This window comes from Lygodium microphyllum, chromosome 14 (assembly GCF_053477565.2).
Source record: "Lygodium microphyllum isolate KBCC chromosome 14, Lygodium_microphyllum_v1.1.10, whole genome shotgun sequence".
In the NCBI taxonomy this organism is placed as follows: Eukaryota; Viridiplantae; Streptophyta; class Polypodiopsida; order Schizaeales; family Lygodiaceae; genus Lygodium; species Lygodium microphyllum.
The window spans coordinates 14,466,306-14,482,825 of NC_141148.1; the positions used below are offsets into that span (position 1 = coordinate 14,466,306).

General features: G+C 43.7%; 1 protein-coding gene across 1 annotated transcript in view; it reads right to left on the reverse strand.

Annotated features, from left to right (window-relative positions):
* LOC148025341 (tRNA synthetase class I (I, L, M and V) family protein) overlaps nt 1-16,520 on the reverse strand; it is a 133,337-nt gene that overhangs the window by 107,472 nt on the left and 9,345 nt on the right. The window lies entirely within an intron of this gene.

The window sequence follows — 16,520 nt, forward strand, 5'->3', positions numbered from 1 at the left end:
GCAAATCTTATGGACTGAAAGGAGATGGTACCCTAATCCTGGTACATGCAAAACCTCTGAGGTATGGGTGCCACCTCGTCCATCCGGAATAAGATGTATCTTACCCCGACCTGCAATAGAAACTGAAGAGCTGTCTCCAATGAGAACCTGCCCACGCGAAGGTCGCAATTGGGCAACACCATCTGATAAAGGAGTCATGTGCCGTGAGGCACCACTATCAACAATCCACTCTCGAGCTTGGGGAGCCGTCATCGCAGCATCAGAAGCATTCAATGAAGCGTCCTCAATGACAACTAGATGTAGAAATGCAACTGATGAGGGTGCAGCCACTGCTCCAGAATCCTTGGTTTCCTTCTTCTTGGTGTCCTTCGAGTCTTTGTCAGAGCAATCCTTCTTCCAATGGCCAGTCTTTCCACAAATATGACATGTGGAGTCTTTGTCCTTGTCCTTCTCCTTGTCCTTCTTGGACTTGTTATCCCCCTTCTTCTTCTTTTGGTTCTTCCCCTTCTTCTGAGAGGCTTAACCTGTCAACGCCTCCGACTTGGAAGCATTCTGTCCCTTTAACTGTTCCTCTTGGTCCAAGACCATAGGAACCAACTCTTCCCACCGAAGAGTAGACTCTCGCCCCAAAGCAATAAGGGCAGAGTAAAATGTACCGAATCGTGGCGGCAACTGGGACAATAGTGTGATCGCTATGTCTTCGGAGGAAATCAGCTTCCCCGCATTCTGAACCTGCATCTGTAGCTGCCTTAGCTTGTTAATGTGTTCCCTTAGCGAAGAAGACTTATTGACGGACAAGGTCCGCATCTGTACCTCCAAAGAAACCCTCTTCATCAAGGTCATCCGATTGTACATTTGATCAAGCTCCAGCCATATCTCACGAGCCACCGTCAAGTGCTCGATGTGAGCGATCACGGCTGTAGTGCATGATAGAAAGAGAAATGATCGAATCCTGGCATTCAGTTTGTCCCAATGAGACTGGGCCCTGGCCAACTCCGCACGAGCATCGGAAGAGAGTTTGGACTCATCTCTTACCGAAGGCCGGTCAATATCTTCCTGTACCAACTCCGCCAAATCATAGGACTCAAGAATGGCCAACATCATAACGCGCCAAATGCGGTAGTTGTCGCCGTCGAGCTTCTAATCTGTAGGAAGAGCCGGTAAGACAGGCACCTTCCGGTCCATAATCGCCTGGAACTCCAAGTCCATCTCTATAGACATCTTCACCTGATATGCCTTCTCAAACGCAAAAGCAACCCCCTCTGACTGAGTAAACTCAGCCTGCTAAGGCTCTTCCGCGTCCCGAAGCTTCTTCACCCGTCGGAGGCGATGAAAAAGCAAAACCTGCACTTTTAGGTTGAAAACTCAAACTTTCTCCGCGTCAAACAGCAGTAAACAGCAGCAAATCCACCACCTATACTCCTTTCCTGTGCGCCCACACTCGTTTCAGCCTTGTTCCAAGGCGCAGCCCTCCTGTCTGCCCTTAAACGCAAAAAACGCAAATTTGTGTCGCGATGGAAACTGCCCTTCAGGTTGATTCTGCGCTCAGTCAGCCCTCAAACACTGCTCTGATACCATGTCAGAGTGCAGCGGTGCGGAAGCATAGGACTGAGAGAGAGAGAATGCAGAGAGAGAAGGGAGAGAAAGAGACAGTGGACGATGAAGATCTGTTGTATATAGAATGCTGAATACAAAGATATACACGGGCGCAGTGCGCTGGACTGCGTGTCTCCACCTCGACGATGCGACCTGCTGTCCACCTCGAAGTCTGCTGCAGTCTGCTCTGTCTGCTGTCTGAAATCTGTGAACAGAGACAGAAATCTGCACGGCACCGGTCTGTAATCTGCCACAGAGAAGAGTGACCAGACTGCTGGAAAAAATCGACTATAAATAGTCGAAAAACTGCCTGAACTGGGGCGCCAGAAAATAGGGCGCAGCCTGAATAAGTCGGCTGCAGACAGTCGGACTGCCACGTTGCAGTCCGACTGCTGCTGGTCCGACTGCTGCTGGAACTGCCCTCCAAGACAGGCTATGATCTCTAATTGTGATTTGCAAGAGTTGATAATGCATCAAATGTGAACTCTGCATGGACTCATGATTGGCTTGTAGCTTGTCTTGACACTCTGAATCTTCGGTCAGAGAGAGAGAGAGAGAGAGAGAGAGAGAGAGAGAGAGAGAGAGAGATTAGCATGTGCACATTAGGCAATGGAGATGGATGAACATTTGGTAAAAGTGTAACACGTGCAAGAAGAAAAAATAAGAAAAACAAGAATTTTTTGTCAACAGGCATGGAACAGCCATTCCAAACAAGAAACGACAAGGGAAACATTAGGAAAAGCCAGGAACGGCAAGGAACATTCCTTGGCCATTTTACCTCCTCGAAGATTTTGAAACGCATTAGGCTGTTTCTACAAGCTGGAATGGTCATTCCCTATTTCTATGCCAAATACATTGACATGTAACACAAATGAACTAGAGCACGTGTATTTGCATGTGTCACAATATACAATTGTCCAAAAAATACAATGCTCAATGCTCAAGTCAACATCCATACCCAATAGTACCAAAACATCATGACTCCTATATATTGGATGCAATAGATCGAAAAGCAAATATATCATCGACAAACAATACCTCAAATGAACATAAAGTGCATCAAGCAATCACTAGATATCTCAATCTATGTGAACTGAAGGAGTGGAAGAGCTTACCACCCTCTTAAGCATCAATCAATGCTCCAACTCTATGCTCTACAAAATCTAATTGAGGCTTGAGCCACAACCAAGGTGTGCTCTAACCGAAAAGCCTCAAAGTAAAGCCACAACAACTAAGATGAATTCGCTAAGTCACCCTCTTCCATCCACTATGCATCTAATGGTGTAGCTGCTACACTTTATCAAATAAAAATGGAAAACTTTAACTCTTTAAGTTTCAATTGCATTTGTGTGTTCATGTTGTTATCCCATGTTAGCATTATCATGCTAATTTTCAGATCTGCCCCTTTTCTCAATCTTTAACAACTTCTTATTTAGCTTCTCCCCACTTTCTTGAAAGCCCAAACCTTTCCCACACAACAACAATCTCTATGAGTTATGCTAAAGACGGTAGATTTAATGCAAAAATTCCAAATTCCCTTAGGAAACCCACATACTTTTCCACTTGCTCATGAAGAGAAAATCAACAATAAGAAGTTGCCCGCAGCAAGGCATTAAAGACCTTGCACTATGCAATGTGTGCCTCCCTGCTGAGGACAATAATTTATCTTCACTTGCAATGAAACAATTAAGAATAGAGAGAATCCAACAACTAGCCATTTATGGCAGCCTACCCACATTGTTACACTACTAATACAGCAACCAAGTGCTAAAGTGTTGCTATCCAAGCTGTCCAGCAAGATCAATGCATGCACGGAAGGCTACAATGAAGAATTGCGTTGAATTAATTACCATAGACTTATTTTCAAGCATTGTCTTGCAACATAATCAATGTGTACATGCAACACTATCACCCTTATTGTTAGTCTCCTATCAGCCTCAAGAGTATCCCAGCCGCCAATGAATCTATCACCCTTTCCGATAGATTCCTATCAACCTCACACTATCCAAGCATCCAATGAACCTTGTCACCCTTGCTAGATAGAACCCTATCAACCTCAAGACTTTCCAAAAGTCAATTTATAGGGATAATCATGAAAACACATTTCATTGGACTTGAAATGTGAAACGCTTGGAACATTAAAATGTTCCATTGAAACATGGAATATCCTAAGTGAAATGGTTAACTAAAACCTGATTTTTAAATAATTAAATTTGAATTTTACTTGCTTCTTTAATGGCTTACACACTCTCTACATAGGATGCCGTCCTTATTGTTCTCAAGTAATCTATGAGAGCACATTGTTACATTGTATTGAAACCTTTTAAGCCACCATTAGTGATGATATGCTATCAACTTGAGCTAGAACCTCGAAAATAGATCAAAGACAAAAGCCCAACCTCACCCTAGTAGATAGATTGCCATGAAGAGGACAAAATTGAAAAAAGAAGTTATGTTTTAACTTCAAGAACCTCATACACTAATGTTGAATGCATATGCTTGGTCACTACTCTATTTTAATATCACACATGCACCCGAAAAAAAAGACATCATTTGTTGACCTTAAAGGAGCATGGTATAAATGAGTAAGCTGCAAGTTATTGTTTATAAAGAAAATTGTCTCATATGTATTATTCACTTGTTTCACTTGGCATTTCACTTGAGACCTTCTAGAGTGAAATATTTAAGTCATTTTGTTTTAAACTTCAGCCTGCCAAACCCTAGAAAACACAACCAACATTAGGTTCAAATTCATTGAGCAAACTTTCAAATAAACCTACCCTACACAATCCCCATAAATCCTTGCATTGTTCCTCTCACAAGCAAAGGCATTCATCATCATAAACTGTGAGAAAATCTCTTTCTCTGCAACTGTCCAAAAAGTGCACAAGGCTCAAGATATCATAGAAGAAGAGAGAATCTCAATTCAGTGTGCTGTAATAGCCCCTTTTCTATGAGATCTAGATCAAAAACACCAGTGCTATCTAGCTAATTATGGAGTTACGAAGCTGCAGTGCTGATTCCCATGCTGAGAGGAGATTGCCTACTGCCTAGTTCCCACACATGCTACACTTGCACTCTCCATGGCTGTAATTGAGAAAAACAGCAGCAAACTGAATAATAGAGCCAAGAAATTAAGCTGTCAAGAGGGACGAGAAAGCTGCAAATGGCAATACATGCCTTCCTGAATTAATTTTTCTCTCTAGAATCCCATTAAATCACAAGAGGGGCTGCTTGACATTTATTAATAGTTGCTCACTATGCGAAACTTGAACATAATTTAATTCTTAGGTCCAAACTTCAAATTTAATGGAAGTTTCACATTTTACAATATACCTTTTGCCCTAACCTTGTACCACATAGCCCATACACATGTTCATTGCATGCCTGGAGTCAAATCTTTCATTGCCAATGCAATCAATGGTCACCATGCCTAGAACTAGGGGCCAGAATCAAAACTTCTTCTAATTAAAAATCCTATGTGAAGTTTAATTAAATAATGTCCTTTTCTCAAGAATTAGGGAATATGAGGGATAGGACAAGATGCCTGGATGACCTTTCATAGGGGAATTTTGGCATTTGTCCTAGTGAGTAAATATTTTTGGAGCTACTATAGTGAGCAAAATTAGGCATTAATGCATGATAAGTTTAGTGGCTCAACACCCTATCAACTCCGTAAGTAGATGATGTGTTTGATTTTGTTATAAAAATAGGTTTGGCAATTGGAGCCTCACATGGAAATTGCAACTCCACCATCAAACTCCATAAGTAGATGACTCCATAGTACCATCGTACAATGTCTAGTCTAAATTCTTGGCTAAAGATGCAGCAACAGTCTCTTGTTTCCAGCTTGGCCAAGGAACGGGAGCTGAGCCCAAAGAGAACATACAACTGCCAAAGAATACCACATATCCAAGTCTCCATGCTAGTCAAAATTCAAATATCCATGTAGGGTTAGTCCATGAATGAAATGCAAGTCATAAGAGTAAGTACCATTTTTATACCCCAAAGCGTGCGTACAAGTATTCCAATTAGATTGCTTAGATGAATTGAAACATTGGCTTCATATAGAGATAAGCTAGGAGAGATCAAGTGGCTATATGAATTGTTACAATTTTCCATCCACCTAACAATAGTTATGCTTGTGAAGAAACATCGGAGTCCTTAGTCTATGTAATACGCAAATCCACTTATGTAGCCACCATCCCCGCACCATGTGGGAAAAATTAATCAATTAACTAGAGGGCCTACCTCTATTGGTAGACAAAAAAACCCACTGCATGTTGCACAACCTCCAATCCCACAGAATATGGAAGGACATCAAGATTGGTCATCTCAAATGTAGAGCTAAGCTATGAAAATGAATACTTAAAACAGACATAGAGAGACAGAAAGCATGATAGATAATGAAATTCACAATGTAGCGTGTTCAACTGAATGATAGATTGGAGACTACCTCCAATTGGACACCAAGACCATACTACTTCCACTTTGTCATATCATTTAGATGATTGTTTCTTACACTCCAAGGAGGTGCACCACAATCAAGGTATGGAGCTAATGGGGATCCGGAACCCTCAGCTTGGGCAGGACACACCGATGCTGAATATTTACCATTATTCAATCCAAATCAATTTGAACCGATGAAAGGTAAAGAGGTTTTATTTGCTAGTCTTGCTTTTACTTCAATTGACATGCAAGATATGGGTACAAGTATACATCATACCTTGACCCACACCAGTATGTTAATATGAATAGGGGTGGCCCAAGAAGAAAACCATCTGGTAATACCTCTCATACAGTTGGAAAAGTCACTAAGGGAAGTTTCTATTGGTTTCTCTTTGCATACAAACACTCCAACCATTACACCTACTACAAAGAAACTACCAAGGCTTCCACTAAGGAAACTGAGAGTGTATGACCATGACAGAAACACAAAGACACAGACAGCGAAATGAAAAACTCAAACCCTAATACAAAATGCAAAACTCAAAACTCAACGCAAAAACACAAACACAAACAGAAAGAGATAGAGAACTCTGAAGTGAATGAATCAATGCAGTAAATGAATGTAAGAGTATATAGAATGCTCAAGGGCAAAGCAGTAGAGTGTCAGAGTGTGACATCCACCAAAGATGGATCCAAAGTGTTGTGACCACTAGTCAAAATGTCGCAAGTGAGAAAACTGCAAAACACTAATACCAAAGGCTACTGAGGAACCAAATGCAAGCAATAGAGTCAATGGATGGTGACAAGCAGTAGCCAAAGGGTGCAAACACAAGTGTAGAGCAATCCCCTCATGAAGTGAAACTGTCACTTGGTAGGTTAATGATGCAAACACAAGTTTTCACTGTGTTTGGAGATGTTAGAGATGCTTGAAGAGGTCAAACGCAGCTAGAGGAGCGTCGATTGGAGCTAGAAATGGTTGTTTGGGACCAAACACAACAACCACTCGGGAGACACCTTGCAACCTTTGTTCGATGCCCTGATTGCTTTGAGATGGGACGCCTCGGGCTAAACCTAGGTTGGCCTTCCCTTCTAGCCTTGTTTTGGGCTTGAGAGGGGGTGTTGAGCTAAAAAATGCATTACATGCTGATTAGTCTCTTGAACAGCCCCAAAAATGCTTAATTAATGAAAAACCCTAAAACAAGAAGCAGTTTGAGAGAGTTTTTATGTAAACATTAATTTGGGAACGTCTATCCATATCTATAAATGGACAAGTCGCCTACCATTCAATCTATCTTTCCATGCAAGTTTCTAACACTTTAGTGCAGATTTCAGCCATTAGCTTTCCTCCACATGGTGGTTCAAGACTACAGAGGTAATGGTTATCTTACCACAAGGGAAGCCAATTAGTCACTCCAAAGAGGCCAGGGCATCAGACTAAGGGTGCTTGTAAGCTGCCCAATGGTCTACCAAACCCTACAAAAGCAGATGGAACCACATTGAATGTCACGGGGACGTGAAATTTTGAGATGCTTTAATCTTGCTAGGAACATTTGATTAAGTTACTAATCAAATGTGCAAGGTTGTTTAGCACATGTGATGCACATGGCAGTTATTTCATGGGAAAGGGCCAAGGACCCCGAGGATGCAGTGGGTGTTAAAGGCAAAAGTTGTGTTAAGTTATGCCAACGGGGTTTGGGTGGTCAGTTGGTGCCACGTTGGACCCTAGGACAATTGTTTGGCCATTAAGTGTCAGTGGTGACACTAGGGACTAGCATTAATTAATTAATTAATGCTAGTCTAAGGGTCAACAGAAGTTGGGAACCACTCCAAGTTGCAAATGGCCTAGCCAATTTCATTTCAAATGGGCATGTTTAATTTTGGGCAAGGTCAAAAGGACTGAAATTAATTTTCAGAATTAATTTAATGCCCGAAAATGCATTTGAAAGGCTACCACTTGGCAAAACTTTCCCATGCAACTAGGGAGAAGGCTGTTGGAAGGTGGTGGAAGCTGAATGGCAGCCATTCGGAGCTTGGTAGAGGAAGAGGAGGTGATCAGATTTGGCTCTGAGAGGCGACAACTGATCGCGTGCTGCAATAGGACAGGGGACAGTAGGTTTTCTCTTCCGTCTCAAGAGAGGCGGCCGCAGGAGAGGAGGGCTCGCCAGCCGAGCTACTATTTTACCCCCTCTTTTGAAGCTATTGGTGCCATCAAATTTGTCATCAGAGCTGCAAATCAGAAGATACATTTCAGCTGATTTTCTCTCTTTCTACAGCATTCTCTCATCTCCTCCAGTCTATGCTCAAGTATTCTCAGCAATTCTCAGCCATGGGTAGCAAAGTACAGCCAAATTTGGTCGACAGCAGAGAGTTTACTGCTGTAAACCCTAAATTACAGCAGTAATTAGGGTTTAGCAATCACCTTGGGACCCGTGCCATCAGTCAAAAGTATTGTACACTAAAATCAGCACCAGAAATTCGTGGAATTGTGAGGATTTCAGATGCCAGCCCATCTATTGTGAATTTGGGGTAGCATTTGACCAGTTGGGGTTCCATTAGAGCAAGTCCTCGATGAAAATCAAGGGGCAATTTGCCCGAATGCTTTGTTGATTATTGGAACAGCAAGGGGCTTTTGAATCAGCCAAGGAGATTGTGAGATCTCGGCTTGTAATTTATCCATCAGCAATTGAAATTAAAGAAATACCGAAAGGGGCGCCAGTTTTGGGGCCAACAGGGTGTCCACTGTCCAAGTTTATGAAGGTAAAGTGAGCATTTCAGTTTATGTTCATTTGCTAATTGCTGTAATCAGGTTAAACCACCCTATCCGAGAAGGAAGGCTGGTTTAATGGTTCCATTGCCGGGATAATCACTCAATCTCTTGATTTGGTGAGCCCGAGGCACCTGATTGCAAGCCAAAGCTTTGTGCTAGTGCTGATTTTTGTGCTCAGCTGAGAAATTACAGCAACATGTCTTCACATAGTGAGATGGAATCAAGCAGTGATAATGCCTTTCAGTATGGACATTCTCATGGGAATGAAGGAAATGCAATGCCTAATCTTGGACAAGGCTCTCATGATGGACAACAAGCTGAAAATGTTACTATTGGGCAAGATGCAGGGCCTTCAAGCCGTCATGAGATAGATGATCAGCAAAGTGAAGAGGAATTTGATGACCGGTTCAAGAATCGGATGAGGACAGCAGCAAATCTCTTTGCTGAATTGGCAAAGGATCCTCACTTCACCCGATTTTTGAATGCTCCGAAGAAGGACAGCAAGGGCAAGAAGAAGTCAACTTCTACACCTTCGGGACAGCAAGATGCACCGAAGGTAGTGCCAAATCCTTCACTTGAAGCTCCTAAAGAGGCCAATGAAGCTAAACAGTTGGTACCTAGGTGCAAGGAATGCAAATGCAAGGCCATTATGGAAGTGCCAATCTAATGGATTTTGGACAACTGGGCATGCATGCTATGATGGTGCAGCCAGGATACTTTGGTGGTAGCACAATTTTTCGTACAATGGTTAGCCAAGGGCCGCATACGGGAATGCATGGCACAAATCCCTATAGTATACAACAACCAATGCATGGTGTGCAAGGCCCATTGTTTTCGGGTATGGCTGGAAATGTGCAAAACCCTATGTATGGTAGCATTGGCTTGATGCTTGGGGCACAAAATGGAATGTTTGGCGATGCATCTGCACCCCCGAATGCTTATGGGGCTTAAGGAATGACTGCTGGTCATCCAAATGGTTCATTTGGGCTTGGTCATTATGTAAATACAGCAAATGTACCCTTTTTGCAGCAGCCAATGTGTAACAACTTGACTCCCAAAGGGGAAGCAAAAGACTATGATGAGGGTGGAAAAGCGGTGAAGTTTGAGTCCTTCAGTGGTACACAAGCTAGGCTGAAAGCTTTGACCTTCATTCAGCAATTTGATGCAGCCTATTCAGGGGGAAACTTCACCGAATCCTCTAAGATTTGAAAGGCAGCCACTTTCTTGAAGGGGAATGCATTGCAGTGGTGGTCCACGCTCTTGATGCAAGGTAGAGCACCGTCAACATGGGTACAATTCAAGCAAATGTTTGCATCGAATTGGTTGACTAGTACCTTTGAGGTGGACATCAAATCATGACAGCTTAGAACAAGCTTGATGCTAAGGAATGTAAGAATTTAGAGCAATACAATAAGAAATTTTGGGATGCATTGCTACCCGTCACTTCTTATCGTGTCGTACCCCTTCATGAGCAAGTAGAAAAATATGTATGTGGGCTGCCCAAAGGAATCAGGGATTTTTGCATAAAATCCACCCCGTCTAGCATGTCTCAGCTCATAGCGACTGCTGCTACAACCGATGCTTTGCTGCGTGGAAAGGATTCGGGCTTCCAAGAGAGCGGGGAGAAGTCAAATAAAAAATTATATAAGACTGGGAAAAGGGGCATATCTAAAAACCAGCCTGAAAAGAGGCCAAAACAGCAAAGAAAGGGCTCGAAAACATTGGCACAACGTAGGGAATTGATGGTTGCAAATAAATGCTTTATTTGTGAACAGGAGGGTCATATTGCAAAGAACTGTCCCAATAGGCAGCAAGTTGCAAAATCAGAAAATCAGGGAGATCCTAAGGGTAAAAGGCCCAAAACATCAATGGGATTGGTGCCTATGTTGTTAGTGATCAGCCCAATGATGATGCTACTGAGTTGTGCAAAGCATGGGGCAAAATTAGGAATCAACATGCATTGATCTTCTTTGATAATGGTGCACGAGCCAACTTCATCTCTACTGACATGGCAGCCCGTCTAGACATCAAAGAGGATGAGACGGGAGCCATGGGGAAAGTTGGAATGGCATGTAAGGGTCATGCAGAACCTGTCACACCACTCATTGGAAAGCTTTGGTTGCACATACAGGGATATGTGGACAGCGAAGAGTTTTACATTGCTCCACTTGAGGGTTGTGATGTGTTGCTTGGTATCCATGGTGCCACCGTATGCATGCAGTGATTGATTCATATACAAAAGAGATCACTATTCAACATAAGGGAAAGACACTCACACTTGATGTAAAGTTGAAAGGGGAATTTGTCCCTGTTGTATCTGCAGCTGCTATTTCTAAAGTAATGAAAAATCATCTTTCAACGTATTTAGTTTTTGCTAAGGATAAGGATGATAATGAGAATGTTGGGAATATGTCTAAATTAGAGAAGGATCACATGTCATTTCTAAAAATGTATGTTGATTGCTTCTCTCAGTCACTTCCAGGGCAACTACCACCTAAAAGACCCGAAGATCATGGCATAGACCTTATCCTGTCAGAGTGCAACGGTGCGGAAGCGTAGGACTGAGAGAGAGAGAACGCAGAGAGAAAAAGGGAGAGAAAGAGACAGTGTACAATGAAGATCTGCTGTATAAAGAATGCTGAATACTGTGGACTGCAGTAGCCACAGCCTCGGCCCACGGAACCTGAGGGGTCTGTCGGTGCTCCATCATGGTGCACGCCATCTCGATCACACTGCGGTTCTTCCGTTCTAGAATACCATTTTCTTGAGGAGTATTGGTATTGGCAAACTCCTGGTGAATTCCTCTATCTGCACAAAACCGAGCAATTTCATTAGACACAAATTCACCTCCCTTGTCGGATCCCAAGGTCTTCAACTTCCGGCCTGATCGGTTCTCCTCAAAGAGAAGCCAATCCTTGAAGTGCGAGAAAGCTTCTGACTTTAGTGCCAAAAAGTAGGCCCATGTCATCCTGCTGTAGTCATCCACGATCAGCATGAAGTAGAGCTCCCACGCAGGGACTCATTCCTCATAGGGCCACATAGATCCGTAGATACTAGCTCCATCGGTGAAGTAGACCGCCGCGAAGCTGTGTGGGGAATGGCATCCCTATGCTGCTTCCCCCGTATGCAGGAGACACATGGCTGCTGGCTCACCACTATATCCGGCAACCCTCGAACAAGCTGTCCACGTGACGCCCTCCGAAGATAGTCATAGTTCAGGTGACCAAACCAAGCATGCCATAATTCAAACTGTGACTGTGAGGTAAGAAGAAGAGTAGAGAGGGCAGTGGAAGACTTCAGTTTGTAAATGCCGTTCTCCTCATATCCAGATGATAGAACCTTCCTCGATTCACGATCAAGGACTCGTACAGTAGAACTGTCAAACTCCACCAAAAGACCAAGGGAGCAAATCTTATGAACTGAAAGGAGATGGTACCCTAATCCTGGTACATGCAAAACCTCTGAGGTATGGGTGCCACCTCGTCCATCCGGAATAAGCTGCATCTTACCCCGACCTGCAATAGAAACTAAAGAGCTGTCTCCAATGAGAACCTGCCCACGCGAAGGTCGCAGCTGGGCAACACCATCTGATGAAGGAGTCATGTGCCGTGAGGCACCACTATCAATAATCCACTCTCGAGATTGGGGAGCCGCCATCGCAGCATCAGAAGCATTCGGTGAAGCGTCCTCAATGACAACTAAATGTAGAAATGCAGCTGATGAGGGTGCAGCCACCACTCCAGAAAATCCTTGGTTTCCTTCTTCTTGGTGTCCTTCGAGTCTTTGTCAGGGCAATCCTTCTTCCAATGGCCAGTCTTTCCACAAATATGGCATGTGGAGTCTTTGTCCTTGTCCTTCTTGGACTTGTTATCCCCCTTCTTCTAAGAGGCTTGACCTGTCAACGCCTCCGTCTTGGAAGCATTCTGTCCCTTTAACTGTTCCTCTTGGTCCAAGACCATAGGAACCAACTCTTCCCACCGAAGAGTAGACTCTCGCCCCAAAGCAATAAGGGCAGAGTAAAATGTACCAAATCGTGGCGGCAACTGGGACAATAGTGTGATCGCCATGTCTTCGGAGGAAATTGGCTTCCCCGCATTCTGAACCTGCATCTGTAGCTGCCTTAGCTTGTTAATGTGTTCCCTTAGCGAAGAAGACTTATTGACGGACAAGGTCCGCATCTGTACCTCCAAAGAAACCCTCTTCATCAGGGTCATCAGATTGTACATTTGATCAAGCTCCAGCCATATCTCACGAGCCACCGTCAAGTGCTCGATGTGAGCGATCACGGCTGTAGTGCATGATAGAAAGAGAAATGATCGAATCCTGGCATTCAGTTTGTCCCAATGAGACTGGGCCCTTGCTAACTCCGCACGAGCATCGGAAGAGAGTTTGGACTCATCTCTTACCGAAGGCCGGTCAATATCTTCCTGGACCAACTCCGCCAAATCATAGGACTCAAGGATGGCCAACATCATAACGCGCCAAATGCGGTAGTTGTCGCCGTCGAGCTTCTGATCTGTAGGAAGAGCCGGTAAGACAGGCACCTTCCGGTCCATAATCGCCTGGAACTCCAAGTCCATCTCTGTAGACATCTTCACCTGCAATGCCTTCTCAAACGCAAAAGCAGCCCCCTCTGACTGAGTAAACTTAGCCTGCTAAGGCTCTTCCGCGTCCTGAAGCTTCTTCACCCGCCGGAGGCGATGAAAAAGCAAAACCTGCACTTTTAGGTTGAAAACTCAAACTTCCTCCGCGTCAAACAGCAATAAACAGCAGCAAATCCACCACCTGTACTCCTTTCCTGTGCCCACACTCGTTTCAGCCTTGTTCCAAGGCGCAGCCTTCCTGTCTGCCCTTAAACGCAAAAAACGCAAATTTGTGTCGCGATGGAAACTCCCCTTCAGGTTGATTCTGCGCTCAGTCAGCCCTCAAACACTGCTCTGATACCATGTCAGAGTGCAGCGGTGCGGAAGCGTAGGACTGAGAGAGAGAGAACGCAGAGAGAAAAAGGGAGAGAAAGAGACAGTGTACAATGAAGATCTGCTGTATAAAGAATGCTGAATACAAAGATATACACGGGCGCAGTGCGCTGGACTGCGTGTCTCCACCTCGACGATGCGACCTGCTGTCCACCTCGAAGTCTGCTGCAGTCTGCACTATCTGCTGTCTGAAATCTGTGAACAGAGACAGAAATCTGCACAGCACCGGTCTGTAATCTGCGACAGAGAAGAATGGGTAGACTGCTGAAGTCGTCGACAATAAATAGGCGAAAAACCACCTAGAACGGGGCGCCAGAAATAGGGCGCAGCCTGGTAAAAACGGCTGCAGGCAGTCGGACTGCCACGTAGTCGGACTGCCACGTGGCAGTCCGACTGCAGCTGCTGGTCCGACTGCAGCTGCTGGTCCGACTGCTGCTGCTGACTGTGCAGCTGCCTAAACAGGCTATGATCTCTAACATATCCCTGGAAGTAGCCCTCCTAATAAACCACCCTATAGAGTCAGTGCAGCCCAACAGGAGGAGATTATGAGTTAGGTAAATGAGCTGTTAGAAAAAGGGCTGATTCAGCCCCGCTCATCTCCTTTTTGTTCTCCAGTGCTTTTGGTGCAAAAAAAGAATGGTTCATGGCGTATGTGCATTGACTATCGTACTCTGAACAAGATCACGATAAAGAATCGCTTTCTGATCCCTCGGATCGATGATGTTATGGATAGATTGCAGGGGGCAGCAATATTCAGCCGTATAGATTTGAAAAGTGGGTATCATTAGATACACATTAGACCGGAGGATGTGCCTAAGACAGCTTTTAGGACATCTTTTGGGTTATATGAATTACTTGACATACCTTTTGGACTTACAAATGCTCCTGCCATTTTTAATCGGATGATGGGTCGCATCTTTCGGCCACATAGAGCATTTGTGGGTACTCTCTTTGATGACATGATTGTCTATTCAAAGAATGAGACAGAGCATAGAAAGCACTTGGACATTGTTTTCAATGAGCTTCGTAAGCATAGGCTCGTTATCAATGACAAGAAGAGTAAATTCTTTTTGCATGAAATCCACTTCTAGGGACATATTATATCGGCTGATGATATTCGTATGGACCCTGCTAAGGTTGAAGCAATACGTTCATGGCCAGCTTTGAAGAATATTCATGAGATCCGCAGCTTCTTGGGTTTATGTTCTTACTATAGGAAGTATGTACGCGGGTTTGCTGAAATTGCATCTCCATTGCATGCTTTGCAAAAGAAAGATGTGCCAATTAGATGGACAACAGTGGAAATTTCAGCATTTGAAAAGTTGAAGGAAAAGATGACTTCAGATCCTGTGCTTATGTTGCCTCTTGGGTTCATGTTCTTACTATAGGAAGTATGTATGCGGGTTTGCTGAAATTGCATCTCCATTGCATGCTTTGCAAAAGAAAGATGTGCCATTTAGATGGACAGTAGTGGAAATTTCAGCATTTGAAAAGTTGAAGGAAAAGATAACTTTAGATCCTGTGCTTGTGTTGCATGATCTAAGGAAGTCATTTATGGTTCAGTGTGATGCATGTGGTAACAGCATTGGGGCTATCCTTATGCAAGATGGCCGAGCTGTGGCTTATGAGAGCCAAATTCTCCACGGTGCAAAGAAGAATTTACAGGTTTATGAGAAAGAGCTCTTGGTTGTAATTCATGCACTGTCTACGTGGAAACATTATTTGTTGGGGGCTGATTTTACAGTGCAAACAAACCATCAGACTTTAAGATACTTTCTGACGCAAACAAAGTTGTCAGAGAAGCATATGAGATGGGCAAATTTTCTCTCTATGTTTCATTTTCAAATTGTACACATTGATGATAAAAAGAATGTTGTGGCTGATGCACTATCACGTAAGCCACAAATTTCAACCGTCACTATGGTTTATCACACTGAGTTGGATGCCATGAAAGAGCAATATGTTGCTGATTCGAACTCTGCTAATGTTTATGATCAGCTTTGCAATGGCCAAAGGCTCAAGCATTTTATGCTAAGAGATGGATTTCTATTGATGCATGGACGACTGTGTGTCACAAAGCAATTGAGGCCTAGAGTGATCATTGAAAGTCATGCTCCTCCATATGCAGGACACACAACTATTGATGCCACAATCAAGGCAATGGAGCATTTCTTTTATTAGCCAACTTTGAGGCATGATGTAGAGCAGTTTGTAAGGGCATGCATCATATGTCAGAAGGTAAAGCATGATAGACAAAAGATGCCGGGCTTGTTATAGCCCTTGCCTATTCCAGATAGGCCTTGGCAGAGCATTGCTATGGACTTTATCTTTGAGCTTCCTAGGACACCCACAGGGAATGATGGGATATAGACTATTATTTGCACGTTTAGCAAACAAGCCCATTTCATTCCGGTGAGGAAGAAGACAAAGGCTGATCATAGGTCACGATTATGCAACACATTTTCAAGTATCATGGTATGCCTGAGTCGATCATCAGTGATCGAGACCCTCGAATGACCAGTCTATTCTAGAAGGGGTTGTTTGAAAATATGGATACTACGCTGAAATTCTCATCATCCTTCCATCCGTAGACAAATGGTCAGTCTGAGAAAGCGAATTCCACAATGTTGGATCTTTTGAGGTGCTATGTTTCAGACCACAAGCCACAATGGGAGGAGTATTTGCCATTGGTTAAGTTTGCATACAATAATACGGTGCATAGTTCCACTAGC